The sequence below is a fragment of the Bombina bombina genome, chromosome 3 (assembly GCF_027579735.1).
Source record: "Bombina bombina isolate aBomBom1 chromosome 3, aBomBom1.pri, whole genome shotgun sequence".
Taxonomy (NCBI): domain Eukaryota; kingdom Metazoa; phylum Chordata; class Amphibia; order Anura; family Bombinatoridae; genus Bombina; species Bombina bombina.
Genome location: NC_069501.1, coordinates 510,855,920 through 510,869,051, shown reverse-complemented (window position 1 = coordinate 510,869,051; position 13,132 = coordinate 510,855,920). Strand labels below are relative to the sequence as shown.

Sequence of the window (13,132 nt, the reverse complement as noted above, 5' to 3'; positions counted from 1 at the left end):
TCCCAATAAGAAATTGTTCTTCAGCTGCTTTAACCACAACAACTGGATGTTGCAGGGACATTTTCCCAATTTTGATTTTAAGCCAGACATAACCTATAACTTCAATAGGTTTTCCATCAAAATTTTGCAAGATACCAGTGTAGGTTTTAAACTTTAACTCCTCTGGAGCTATGTCCATGATTTGCCTAAAAATATTTTCTGACATGACAGTAATTTGAGAACCAGTATCAATTAGGCTCATAACCTGTCCCATAATGTTCTGGATGTTGAGGGGTATATAATACCTCTGATTTCTTTCTTGCATTTCACAGAGAAAATGAGAATGCTCCAACATGTTTGCATTCTTCCATTGTTTACATTTGGTAATATTGTCCCCCTCCAGGTCTGAAACACCTAACCATTGTATTGTAAAAATTTTAGGTGAATTATCAGTATTAATGGTAGGGGTATCCAATATCAACCCATTACCACCACCTTCAGGTAAAGCTTGCAGGACTGCCGTAGTCTCATGGGATTTAATAACATCCTGCATATGACTACAGTTTTCAAGTAACATGTTATCTCTTAACCCCATATGAGCAGGATCAGGAGTGACACATACACTCTCAGTCTGTCCTGTTAAAGGGAGATAAGCATTTTTGCATTCATTAGAGCTTACATGATCACATAAAATAATTTTTTGATTAGATTGAAGCTTTACCACATTTTCACCTGAGGAAACATTAGTACCATGAGCAATAACATTCTCTAAATTACTATTTACATCAGACAACATTAGATTAGATTAATTAATCACATCAAATCCTGGAGTTTGCTTTGGGGTATCAATTAGTCAATTTACCTGACTAGTACTAGGCTGGCAGGCAGAAAAGGGGTTATTTCCTGATTTTACGTTTGGCTGGGACAACATTGACATCAACTGGCTCATCTGCAAGCTTAACTCCTTAACCTGTTTTTCCAGCCTACCATAGTCTTCAGACTTTTGAGGAGCTTTCTTAGACGTTCCCTCCTTTGGACTGGAAGGGTGTGTTACAGCTGTTGCTGTAGGATTAGTATTTGCAGATCCTCTGCCAGGAAAGCTATTATTATAGTAGCTCCTGTTAAACCAGTTTCTTTTCCCTCGACCAAAATAATCAGTATTAGCCCCCTCTCCTGAACATTTTTCTGTCTGAGAATTCTGACTGGACTGTAATGGATGCTCAGAAGCAACATTAATTCCTGCTACTTGGCCTGAAAAACTCTTTGTTTTAAAAATACCCTTTAACTCAAGTTGGTGAATTTCATAAACTTTGGTACATTCTTTAACAAGCCAATTTAATGACACTGTTGGATTAAAATCTCTAACCAGATTTTGGCGTATGTATGCAGGTAATGCATAAAAATACAATTGTTTAAATTCTGGGCAATTACAATCTGCCGCGGCTTCACACTCACAATAAAAGAGTTTGAGACAAGCCAGAAAATCACGAGGGCTCTGATCATCTGCACATTGCATACTGTACAAACTTTTTTTCTTTGCAATTACAGATTTAAGAGGGGAAAAGGCTGTATACAGCCTTAGCCACTTTATATCATCCCACTGTTTAACCCCCTCTTCCTCAAGACATTTGAAAAATCCAAAATGCTTAGTGACAAAAGTCCAAGGTAAATAACGTATCTTATAACTGTTATCTGTCATGTCCAACAACTCCAGAGTACGTTCAAAAAAATCTATATGATCAACAATTGATGTTTTACTACATTCATCAAATGGTTGAATAGTTTCCTTAAGAAACTTTATGATTTTCACATCATTATGTCTAACGTTCAATTGTTTTTGCTTGTTTCCTTTTATTTGGCATTGTTTTATAATCAATACTTTCAGCATCGTCAGAAAATTCCTGGATTCTGTGATCCAAATCTTTCTTTTCCTTTGAGGAAAAATCAACATGAGCGGGAGTTGAAAACTTAATCTCAGGTTGAACACAGAGCTCAGATTGACCTTCCCTGAGTTTCTCCAATTCCTTTTCAGCATACATTACTTGTTTATCAAGAATGCTATTAACATGTGTTAAAGCATCATTTTCATGATTAGAGGCTGTCAATCTGTCTTTAAGAGCGCTAACTCTGTATTCTAAGTCATTTATTTTAATCTGCAACTCCCGTTCTGTCTTTTCCTGGTAGCGAACCTTATTTTTGCTTTCAGACAATTTTTTACTCAACATATCCACCTCAGCTGATACAATAGTAAATTCAGCATTCTGCTGGATATATTTCTCAGCCCAAAATTCTTGCAAAAGAAACAATATTGGCCATGTACTATATATCAATTTATTTATCTTATTAGAGTCCTTAGCATTTGCCAATTTTAACAATTTTGCCATATAACCATCAGGGTTATCACACAAAATATATTTTGGGTCACGGATCATTGACTTCAAACCCAGATACCAATTATCAAAAGAATCCTTTGATTTAACTTTACGAAAAAGTTGATGTAAAACTCTATTTCGCACAACTTCCGCTGTATCAGTATCAGATATAGATTGAGAATTACCCAAAAGAGACCTACTATCCTGACCAGAAACATCCCCAAACACAGACATTTTTTTAATCAAATGCTCAAATAACCCACTGTAGCTTTAACTGCAAAATACAATTTTCCTATCCGGGACAACAGCCAAAATGTTATCTCTTCTCAAAACAACACAAGGACAGCAAAACAAACTCAAGTCTGCTTTTCACTTAAAGGAGAAATACAATTGCAAGAAAATACGTAATTAATACTAATTATTTCCACAAGAAAACAGCAATATCGGCAATCAATAAACTATTTCGACTCTCTGCTAGTGCCCCCAAGATGTTATGAATATTACCTTTATCTATAAAAGTATATTATGTGAAATGGTGCAATTTTAAATGACACATTTTTCTATAACTTATGAAAGGTAATTAACAAATCTGAATCCTTTTAGTTGCTATCAGTCTATTAATTATACCGACACCAGATGAATAACAAAAATTAGCTTTATTAATGTATTTTGTTATTAATAATTAGCATTTAATAGAAACTTAAGCAATCAAAATATTACAGAGATATAAACTACAGTTCTATAATAATCACTAAAGCGATAACAAAACTCCAAATAGCAAGGAAAACAGAATAATACAGAGATTAAACTATAAAGATAATTAAGTCATATTTTCAAAATAACACAAACATTGGCATGATGGTAGGAACCAAATATTTGATTATAAACCCTCTAAGGTATTTGCGGAGAATCAGGTAGATTAATAATTATGACAAACCGTCAGATGATAATCAATCCTAATTCCTGATTCACTCAGTGTTATTGTCGACAAATAAGACCAGGTGGTAGGAATTTTTATAAGGAAAACACAAAGCTATAAAACAATTAATTAATTTACCTGATTAAATAGACAAAGGTATTTTACATAAATGTAAAATGTAAATCTTAATGATATTAACATTTAAAGTGACTTTCTTTCATACATCACCAAAGTAAATAAATTCCCCCTTTGCAGACAGGAATCAAACTGTCAGGTCGTAGGTCTGTCCGAATAGGCTAAACTAGCCTCAGCAGTTATAATCCAATAATCTCGGACCTCTGTAGTTGATTAGCAAAGTACCAACTCCATAAATTATGTGACCAGTTCCAAAAACCCAGGAAAACGACCTCCTCCCATTGGGCTAGACCCTATATATTCTCATTCTCTCATCTAGGAGGAGTCATTAATTATAATATTTTAATCATTAATTAACATAAAATTAATTAGATGAAATATTATTGTTCTAACAGTAGATGGCTCTCGCATATAGGGTAAAAATATTAGAAAAATACTTATTATATTTATGTTTACCCCAACATTCCTAGACTACAATCAGGGTTATAAACTGAACTTATTTACAGAAATAAGACCCTAGCTAGGGTCTAAGAAAGTAAACTACATTGAATAATGGAAAACATATTGATATGAAACTTCTCAGTCAGCAAGACTGAGGGAAACAAAATTCAATGTAATAATATCTGAGCCCTGGTTAAGCTTAAAACAAAAAAACAACAACATGGAGTCTGTTCCGTCATGAAAAATTCATGACAACTGGCACTATTTATTAATTTATTTATATATTTGCCATCTAAATTTTAACCCCGTTTTAACTCTTCAATTTTTTACAGACTGTGAATGACAGCATGAGCAAGAACAAAAAGCATTGGGAGAAGTACTATAAGTCTACTGCCACACTACCTTGAATGCACCCGATCCCGTCTGATCTCAGAAGTTAAGGAGGGCCAGGCCTGGTCAGTACCTGGATGGGAGACCGCCTGTGAACACCAGGTGCGGTAGGCTTTATTTTGCATTTTTAAAGCAGTGAAGCATGCGTCATATTTACTGATAGTAGCAATATTCATTGAAACAACTGTAGCTTGCAATTACTAAAAATTAGATGTCCATTGTATTAAAGATAATTATCTTTTGTAAAGACAGACAGACAGGCAGGCGGGCAGGCAGAAAGAGGGGCAGGAAACTCTTTATCTATGTATACTTTTTGTCATGGGTCAGCAAGTGATTCTGGGCCTGTACTGGCACTATTTATTTATTTATTTATATATTTGCCATCTAAATTTTAACCCTGTTTTAGCTCTTCAATTTTTTACAGACTGTGAATGACAGCATGAGCAAGAACAAAAAGCGTTTGGAAGAAGTGCTAAGTGTCTACCGCCACACTTCCTTGAATGCACCCGATCCCGTCTGATATCGGAAGTTAAGCAGGGCCAGGCCTGGTCAGTACCTGGAGGGTAGACCGCCTGGGAACACCAGGTGCGGTAGGCTTTTTTTTTTTCATTTTTAAAGCAGTGAAGCAAGCTTCATATTTACTGATAGTAGCAATATTCATTGAAACAATTGTAGCTTGCAATTACTAAAAATTAGATGTCCATTGTATTAAAGATAATTATCTTTTGTAAAGACAAAAAGCGTTGGGAGAAGCACTGTCTACTGCCACACTGCCTTGAATGCACCCGATCCCATATGATCTCAGAAGACAGGAAGGCAGGCAGGCAGAAAGAGGGGCAGGAAACTCTTTATCTATGTATACTTTTTGTTATGGGTCAGCAAGTGATTCTGGGCCTGTACTGGCACTATTTATTAATTTATTTATTAATTTGCCATCTAAATTTTAACCCCATTTTAACTCTTCAATTTTTTACAGACTGTGAATGACACCATGAGCAAGAACAAAAAGCGCTAGGAAGAAACGCTAAGTGTCTACCGCCACACTTCCTTGAATGCACCCGATCCCATCTGATCTCGGAAGTTAAGCAGGGCCAGGCCTTCTCAGTACCTGGATAGGAGAACGCCTGGGTACACCTGTTGCGGTAGGCTTTTATTTTTTTCATTTTTAAAGCAGTGAAGCATGCGTCATATTTACTGATAGTAGCAATATTCATTGAAACCACTGTAGCTTGCAATTACTAAAAATTAGATGTCCATTGTATTAAAGATAATTATCTTTTGTAAAGACAGGCAGGCAGTCAGAAAGAGGGGCAGGAAACTCTGTATCTATGTATACTTTTTGTCATGGGTCAGCAAGTGATTCTGGGCCTGTACTGGCACTATTTATTTATTTATTTATATATTTGCCATCTAAATTTTAACCCCGTTTTATGTCTTCAATTTTTTACAGACTGTGAATGACAGCATGAGCAAGAACAAAAAGCTTTGGGAAGAAGCGCTAAGTGTCTACCGCCACACTGCCTTGAATGCACCTGATCTCGGAAGTTAAACAGGGCCAGGCATCGTCAGTACCTGGATGGGAGACCGCCTGGGAACACCAGGTGTAGTAGTCTTTTTTTTTCATTTTTAAAGCAGTGAAGCATGCGTCATATTTATTGATAGTAGCAATATTCATTGAAACAACTGTAGCTTCCAATTACTAAAAATTAGATGTCCATTGTATTACAGACAATTATCTTTTGTAAAGACAGACAGGCAGGCAGGCAGAAAGAGGGACATGAAACTCTTTATCTATGTATACTTTTTGTCATGGGTCAGCAAGTGATCCTGGGCCTGTACTGGCACTATTTATTAATTTATTTATATATTTGCTATCTAAATTTTAACCCTGTTTTAACTCTTCAATTTTTTACAGACTGTGATTGACAGCATGAGCAAGAACAAAAAGCGTTGGGAAGAAGCGCTAAGTGTCTACTGCCACATTGCCTTGAATGCACCCGATCCCACTAACAAAGCAGTGCAAGGCCTGGATGGGATACTGCTTGGGAACACCAGGTGCGGTCTTTTTTTTTTTTCATTTTTAAAGCAGTGAAGCATGCGTCATATTTACTGATAGTAGCAATATTCAATGAAACAACTGTAGCTTGCAATTACTAAAAATTAGATGTCCATTGTAGTAAAGATAATTATCATTTGTAAAGACAGACAGACAGGCAGGCAGGCTGAAAGAGGGGCAGGAAACTCTTTATCTATGTTTACTTTTTGTCATGGGTTAGCAAGTGATTCTGGGCCTGTACTGGCACTATTTATTAATTTATTTATATATTTGCCATCTAAATTTTAACCCCATTTTAACTCTTCAATTTTTTACAGACTGTGATTGACAGCATGAGCAAGTACAAAAAGTGTGAGGAAGAAGCTCTAAGTGTCTACCGCCACACTGCCTTGAATGCACCTGATCTTGGAAGTTAAGCAGGGCCAGACCTGGTCAGTACTTGTATGGGAGACCGCCTATTAACACCAGGTGCGGTAGGATTTTTTTTTCATTTTTAAAGCAGTGAAGCATGCGTCATATTTATTGATAGTAGCAATATTCATTGAAACAACTGTAGCTTGCAATTACTAAAAATTAGATGTCCATTGTATTAAAGATAATTATCTTTTGTAAAGACAGACAGACAGGCAGGCAGGCAGAAAGAGGGGCAGGAAACTCTTTATCTATGTATACTTTTGTCATGGGTCAGCAAGTGATTCTGGGCCTGTACTGGCACTATTTATTAATTTATTTATATATTTGCCATCTAAATTTTAACCCCGTTTTAGCTCTTCAATTTTTTACAGACTGTCAATGACAGCATGAGCAAGAACAAAAAGCGTTGGGAAGAAGCGCTAAGTGTCTACCGCTACTCTGCCTTGAATGCACTCGATCCTGTCTGATCTCGGAAGTTAAACAGGGCCAGGCCTGGTAAGTACCTGGATGGGAGACTTCCTGGGAACACCAGGTGCAGTATGCTTTTTTTTTTCATTTTTAAAGCAGTGAAGCATGCGTCATATTTATTGATAGTAGCAATATTCAATTAAACAACTGTAGCTTGCAATTACTAAAAATGAGATGTCCATTGTATTAAAGATAATTATCTTTTGTAAAGACAGACAGGCAGGCAGAAAGAGGGACAGGAAACTCTTTATCTATGTATATTTTTTATCATGGGTCAGCAAGTGATCCTGGGCCTGTACTGGCACTATTTATTAATTTATTTATATATTTGCTAGCTAAATTTTAACCCTGTTTTAACTCTTCAATTTTTTACAGACTGTGATTGACTGCATGAGCAAGAACAAAAAGCGTTGGGAAGAAGCGATAAATGTCTACTGCCACACTGCCTTGAATGCACCCGATCACATCTGATCTCGGATTTTAAGCAGTGCCAGGCCTGGTCAGTACCTGGATGGGATACCGCTTGGGAACACCAGGTGTGGTAGGCTTTTTATTTTCATTTTTAAAGCAGTGAAGCATGCGTCATATTTACTGATAGTAGCAATATTCAATTAAACAACTGTAGCTTGCAATTACTAAAAATTAGATGTCCATTGTATTAAAGATAATTATCTTTTGTAAAGACAGACAGACAGACAGGCAGGCAGGCAGAAAGAGGGGCAGGAAACTCTGTATCTATGTATACTTTTGTCATGGGTCAGCAAGTGATTCTGGGCCTGTACTGGCACTATTTATTAATTTATTTATATATTTGCCATCTAAATTTTAACCCCGTTTTAACTCTTCAATTTTTTACAGACTGTGAATGACAGCATGAGCAAGAACAAAAAGCGTTGGGAAGAAGCACTAAGGGTCTACCGCTACTTTGCCTTGAATGCACTCGATCCCGTCTGATCTCGGAAGTTAGCCAGTGCCAGGCCTGGTCAGTACCTTGATGGGAGACCGCCTGGGAACACCAGGAACACCAGGAGCAGTAGGCTCTTTTTTTTCATTTTTAAAGCAGTGAAGCATGCCTCATATTTATTGATAGTAGTAATATTCATTGAAACAAATGTAGCTTGCAATTACTAAAAATTAGATGTCCATTGTATTAAAGATAATTATCTTTTGTAAAGACAGACAGGCAGGCAGGCAGAAAGAGGGGCAGGAAACTCTTTATCTATGTATACTTTTTGTCATGGGTCAGCAAGTGATTCTGGGCCTGTACTGGCACTATTTATTAATTTATTTATATATTTGCCATCTAAATTTTAACCCCGTTTTAACTCTTCAATTTTTTACAGACTGTGAATGACAGCATGAGCAAGAACAAAAAGCGTTGGGAAGAAGCGCTAAGTGTCTACTACACTGCTTTGAATGCACCCGATCCCGTCTGATCTCGGAAGTTAAGCAGGGCCAGGCCTAGTCTGTACCTGGATGGGAGACCGCCTGGGAACACCAGGTGTGGCAGGCTTTTTTTTTTCATTTTTAAAGCAGTGAAGCATGCGTCATATTTACTGATAGTAGCAATATTCATTGAAACAACTGTAGCTTGCAATTACTAAAAATTGGATGTCCATTGTATTAAAGATATTTATCTTTTGTAAAGACAGACAGGCAGGCAGAAAGAAGGACAGGAAACTCTTTATCTATGTATACTTTTTGTCATGGGTCAGCAAGTGATCCTGGGCCTGTACTGGCACTATTTATTAATTTATTTATATATTTGCTATCTAAATTTTAACCCCGTTTTAACTCTTCAATTTTTTACAGACTATGATTGACAGCATGGGCAAGAACAAAAAGCGTTGGGAAGAAGCAATAAGTATCTACTGCCACACTTCCTTGAATGCACCCGATCACATCTGATCTCGGAAGTTAAGCAATGCCAGGCCTGGTCAGTACCTGGATGGGATACTGCTTGGGAACACCAGGTGCGGTAGGCTTTTTATTTTCTTTTTTAAAGCAGTGAAGCGTGCGTCATATTTACTGATAGTAGCAATATTCAATGAAACAACTGTAGCTTGCAATTACTAAAAATTAGATGTCCATTGTATTAAAGATAATTATCTTTTGTAAAGACAGGCAGGCAGAAAGAGGGGCAGGAAACTCTGTATCTATGTATACTTTTGTCATGGGTCAGCAAGTGATTCTGGGCCTGTACTGGCACTATTTATTAATTTATTTATATATTTGCCATCTTAATTTTAACCCCGTTTTAACTCTTCAATTTTTTACAGACTGTGAATGACAGCATGAGCAAGAACAAAAAGCGTTGGGAAGAAGCACTAAGGGTCTACCGCTACTCTGCCTTGAATGCACTCAATCCCGTCTGATCTCGGAAATTAAGCAGGGCCAGGCCTGGTCAGTACCTGTATGGGAGACCACCTGGGAACACCAGGAGCAGTAGGCTCTTTTTTTTTTCATTTTTAAAGCAGTGAAGCATGCGTCATATTTATTGATAGTAGTAATATTCATTGAAACAAATGTAGCTTGCAATTACTAAAAATTAGATGTCCATTGTATTAAAGATAATTATCTTTTGCAAAAACAGACAGGCAGGCAGAAAGAGGGGCAGGAAACTCTTTATCTATGTATACTTTTTGTCATGGGTCAGCAAGTGATTCTGGGCCTGTACTGGCACTATTTATTAATTTATTTATATATTTGCCATCCGTTTTAACTTTTAAAATTTTACAGACTGTGAATGACACCATGAGCAAGAACAAAAAGCGTTGGGAATAAACCTAAGTGTCTACCGCCTCACTGCCTTGAATGCACGCAATCCCATCTGATCTCGGAAGTTAAGCAGGGCCAGGCCTGGTCAGTTCCTGTATGGGAGACTGCCTGGGAAGACCAGGTGTGATAGGATTTTTTTTTCATTTTTAAAGCAGTGAAGCATGCGTCATATTTATTGATAGTAGCAATATTCATTGAAACAACTGTAGCTTGTGTAACACATAAAATATATGTGCACAATTGTATAATGTTTTATGCAATTTTTATGTTTCATATTGAAAGATGTTTGTTTAATTGTATTTGTTTTACATGGTGCTTGTAATAATTTTCTATGAAAATGCAACTCTCTGTTGTGAGAGCATAGGACTCCTATTTTGTAATCATTTACTATGAGAATACAACTCTCTGTTGTGAGAGCATAGGACTCTTATTTTGGCATAGACCTATGATCCTGAAGGATTGTGGGAGATCATGGGTGGAGCAAAGAGACTTTTTGTTTTACCTCATAGCTATTGAGGATTCTGTGAAATACACACCTATTCTCCTTATATCCTGTTTTAACAGGTATGCCTAAAGAAATACCACACAAAACACTTCAGGTGTAAAAGAGATATTTTATGTACAGCTTTATTACATGTGCAAAATGTTAGATGGGAGAAAATAACAGAGATATGTTAACAGTACTGTATTTAATGAATCAGTTGATCTGTAAATATGTCTGAGGTAATCAAAATAAGATTGTAAGGATCCAGTTACTTCTAAATTACTGTATTAATGTATTAATTCATTCCAGTTACTTCTAAATTATTTTATTAATGCAGTATTCATTTGTGTTAAATGCCATATGATGTTAATGTTAATATAAAATATGTATTGGTAACAGCACTGTCTGACACAGAGACAGTTATTTACAGTTAAATGTACTTTATATGCAGATAATTTCAGATACAATATTGTCTTCTATTAGAAAAGATGTATTACATGTCCTGTTATGTATAACATTCCCTTGTATAGATAAGAATGTAAAGTTTTTGAGATTGATTTACATGAAAAGTGATAGAGGAATACTCTAGGGAAAAATGAATATGTGCATGTTTAATATTTATGATAAAAAAGCACAAATTACATGTTGCTTGGTTATGAAGATTGCAAAACGTTATTGTTTGAATACAATTGCAAAACTATTGTTTGAATACAATTGCAAAACTTTTATTGTTTGAATACAATTGCAAAACTTTATTGTTTGAATACAATTGCAAAACTTTTATTGTTTGAATACAACTGCAAAACTTTATTGTTTGAATACAGTTGCAAACAAATATATGTTTAATAAATATAACCATTGAGGATTCTGTGAAGTACACACCCATTCTCCTTATTTCCTGTTTTAACAGGTTACATTTAATCTGTTTACTGGCCTCCTGAATGGGGTCTGTAACACTTGTAATTACTAAAAATTAGATGTCCATTGTATTAAAGATAATTATCTTTTGTAAAGACAGACAGGATGGCAGAAAGAGGGGCAGGAAACTCTGTATCTATGTATACTTTTTGTCATGGGTCAGCAAGGGATTCTGGGCCTGTTTTGGCACTATTTATTAATTTATTTTTATATTTGCCATCTAAATTTTAACCCCGTTTTAACTCTTCAATTTTTTACAGACTGGGAATGACAGCATGAGCAAGAACAAAAAGCGTTGGGAAGAAGCGCTAAGTGTCTACCGCCACACTGCCTTGAATGCACTCAATCCCATCTGATCTCGGAAGTTAAGCAGGGCTAGGCCTGGTCAGTACCTGGATTGGAGACTGCCTGGGAACACCAGGCTATTTTTTTCATTTTTAAAGTAATAAAGCATGCGTCATATTTAGTGATAGTAGCAATATTCATTGAAACAACTGTAGCTTGCAATTACTAAAAATTAGATGTCCATTGTAATAAAGATAATTATCTTTTGTAAAGACAGGCAGGCGGGCAGGCAGAAAGAGGGGCAGGAAACTCTTTATCTATGTAGACTTTTTGTCATGGTTCAGCAAGTGATTCTGGGCCTGTACTGGCACTATTTATTAATTTATTTATATATTTGCCATCTAAATTTTAACCCCGTTTTAACTCTTCAATTTTTTACAGACTGTGAATGACAGCATGAGCAAGAACAAAAAGCATTGGGAGAAGTACTATAAGTCTACTGCCACACTACCTTGAATGCACCCGATCCCGTCTGATCTCAGAAGTTAAGGAGGGCCAGGCCTGGTCAGTACCTGGATGGGAGACCGCCTGTGAACACCAGGTGCGGTAGGCTTTATTTTGCATTTTTAAAGCAGTGAAGCATGCGTCATATTTACTGATAGTAGCAATATTCATTGAAACAACTGTAGCTTGCAATTACTAAAAATTAGATGTCCATTGTATTAAAGATAATTATCTTTTGTAAAGACAGACAGACAGGCAGGCGGGCAGGCAGAAAGAGGGGCAGGAAACTCTTTATCTATGTATACTTTTTGTCATGGGTCAGCAAGTGATTCTGGGCCTGTACTGGCACTATTTATTTATTTATTTATATATTTGCCATCTAAATTTTAACCCTGTTTTAACTCTTCAATTTTTTACAGACTGTGAATGACAGCATGAGCAAGAACAAAAAGCGTTTGGAAGAAGTGCTAAGTGTCTACCGCCACACTTCCTTGAATGCACCCGATCCCGTCTGATATCGGAAGTTAAGCAGGGCCAGGCCTGGTCAGTACCTGGAGGGTAGACCGCCTGGGAACACCAGGTGCGGTAGGCTTTTTTTTTTTCATTTTTAAAGCAGTGAAGCAAGCTTCATATTTACTGATAGTAGCAATATTCATTGAAACAATTGTAGCTTGCAATTACTAAAAATTAGATGTCCATTGTATTAAAGATAATTATCTTTTGTAAAGACAAAAAGCGTTGGGAGAAGCACTGTCTACTGCCACACTGCCTTGAATGCACCCGATCCCATATGATCTCAGAAGACAGGAAGGCAGGCAGGCAGAAAGAGGGGCAGGAAACTCTTTATCTATGTATACTTTTTGTTATGGGTCAGCAAGTGATTCTGGGCCTGTACTGGCACTATTTATTAATTTATTTATTAATTTGCCATCTAAATTTTAACCCCATTTTAACTCTTCAATTTTTTACAGACTGTGAATGACACCATG

General features: G+C 36.4%; 2 non-coding genes and 10 pseudogenes across 2 annotated transcripts; all 12 read left to right on the top strand.

The window, feature by feature from the left end:
• The first annotated feature begins 4,231 nt into the window (after positions 1 to 4,231).
• On the top strand, positions 4,232 to 4,350 carry LOC128654990 (uncharacterized; annotated as a pseudogene).
• A 364-nt stretch (positions 4,351 to 4,714) lies between these two features.
• Positions 4,715 to 4,833, top strand: LOC128654900 (5S ribosomal RNA). Its single transcript, XR_008401546.1, has one exon. It is a non-coding gene; the product is annotated as a 5S ribosomal RNA (ribosomal RNA).
• A 433-nt stretch (positions 4,834 to 5,266) lies between these two features.
• LOC128654842 (uncharacterized) lies at positions 5,267 to 5,385 on the top strand (annotated as a pseudogene).
• Positions 5,386 to 7,131: 1,746 nt separating this feature from the next.
• On the top strand, positions 7,132 to 7,250 carry LOC128654812 (uncharacterized; annotated as a pseudogene).
• A 353-nt stretch (positions 7,251 to 7,603) lies between these two features.
• On the top strand, positions 7,604 to 7,722 carry LOC128654818 (uncharacterized; annotated as a pseudogene).
• Positions 7,723 to 8,571: 849 nt separating this feature from the next.
• LOC128654826 (uncharacterized) lies at positions 8,572 to 8,687 on the top strand (annotated as a pseudogene).
• Positions 8,688 to 9,040: 353 nt separating this feature from the next.
• On the top strand, positions 9,041 to 9,159 carry LOC128655073 (uncharacterized; annotated as a pseudogene).
• Positions 9,160 to 9,507: 348 nt separating this feature from the next.
• On the top strand, positions 9,508 to 9,626 carry LOC128654835 (uncharacterized; annotated as a pseudogene).
• A 340-nt stretch (positions 9,627 to 9,966) lies between these two features.
• Positions 9,967 to 10,085, top strand: LOC128654850 (uncharacterized; annotated as a pseudogene).
• Positions 10,086 to 11,668: 1,583 nt separating this feature from the next.
• Positions 11,669 to 11,788, top strand: LOC128654889 (uncharacterized; annotated as a pseudogene).
• Positions 11,789 to 12,133: 345 nt separating this feature from the next.
• LOC128654978 (uncharacterized) lies at positions 12,134 to 12,252 on the top strand (annotated as a pseudogene).
• Positions 12,253 to 12,616: 364 nt separating this feature from the next.
• On the top strand, positions 12,617 to 12,735 carry LOC128654899 (5S ribosomal RNA). Its single transcript, XR_008401545.1, has one exon. It is a non-coding gene; the product is annotated as a 5S ribosomal RNA (ribosomal RNA).
• The last annotated feature ends 397 nt before the right edge of the window (positions 12,736 to 13,132 follow it).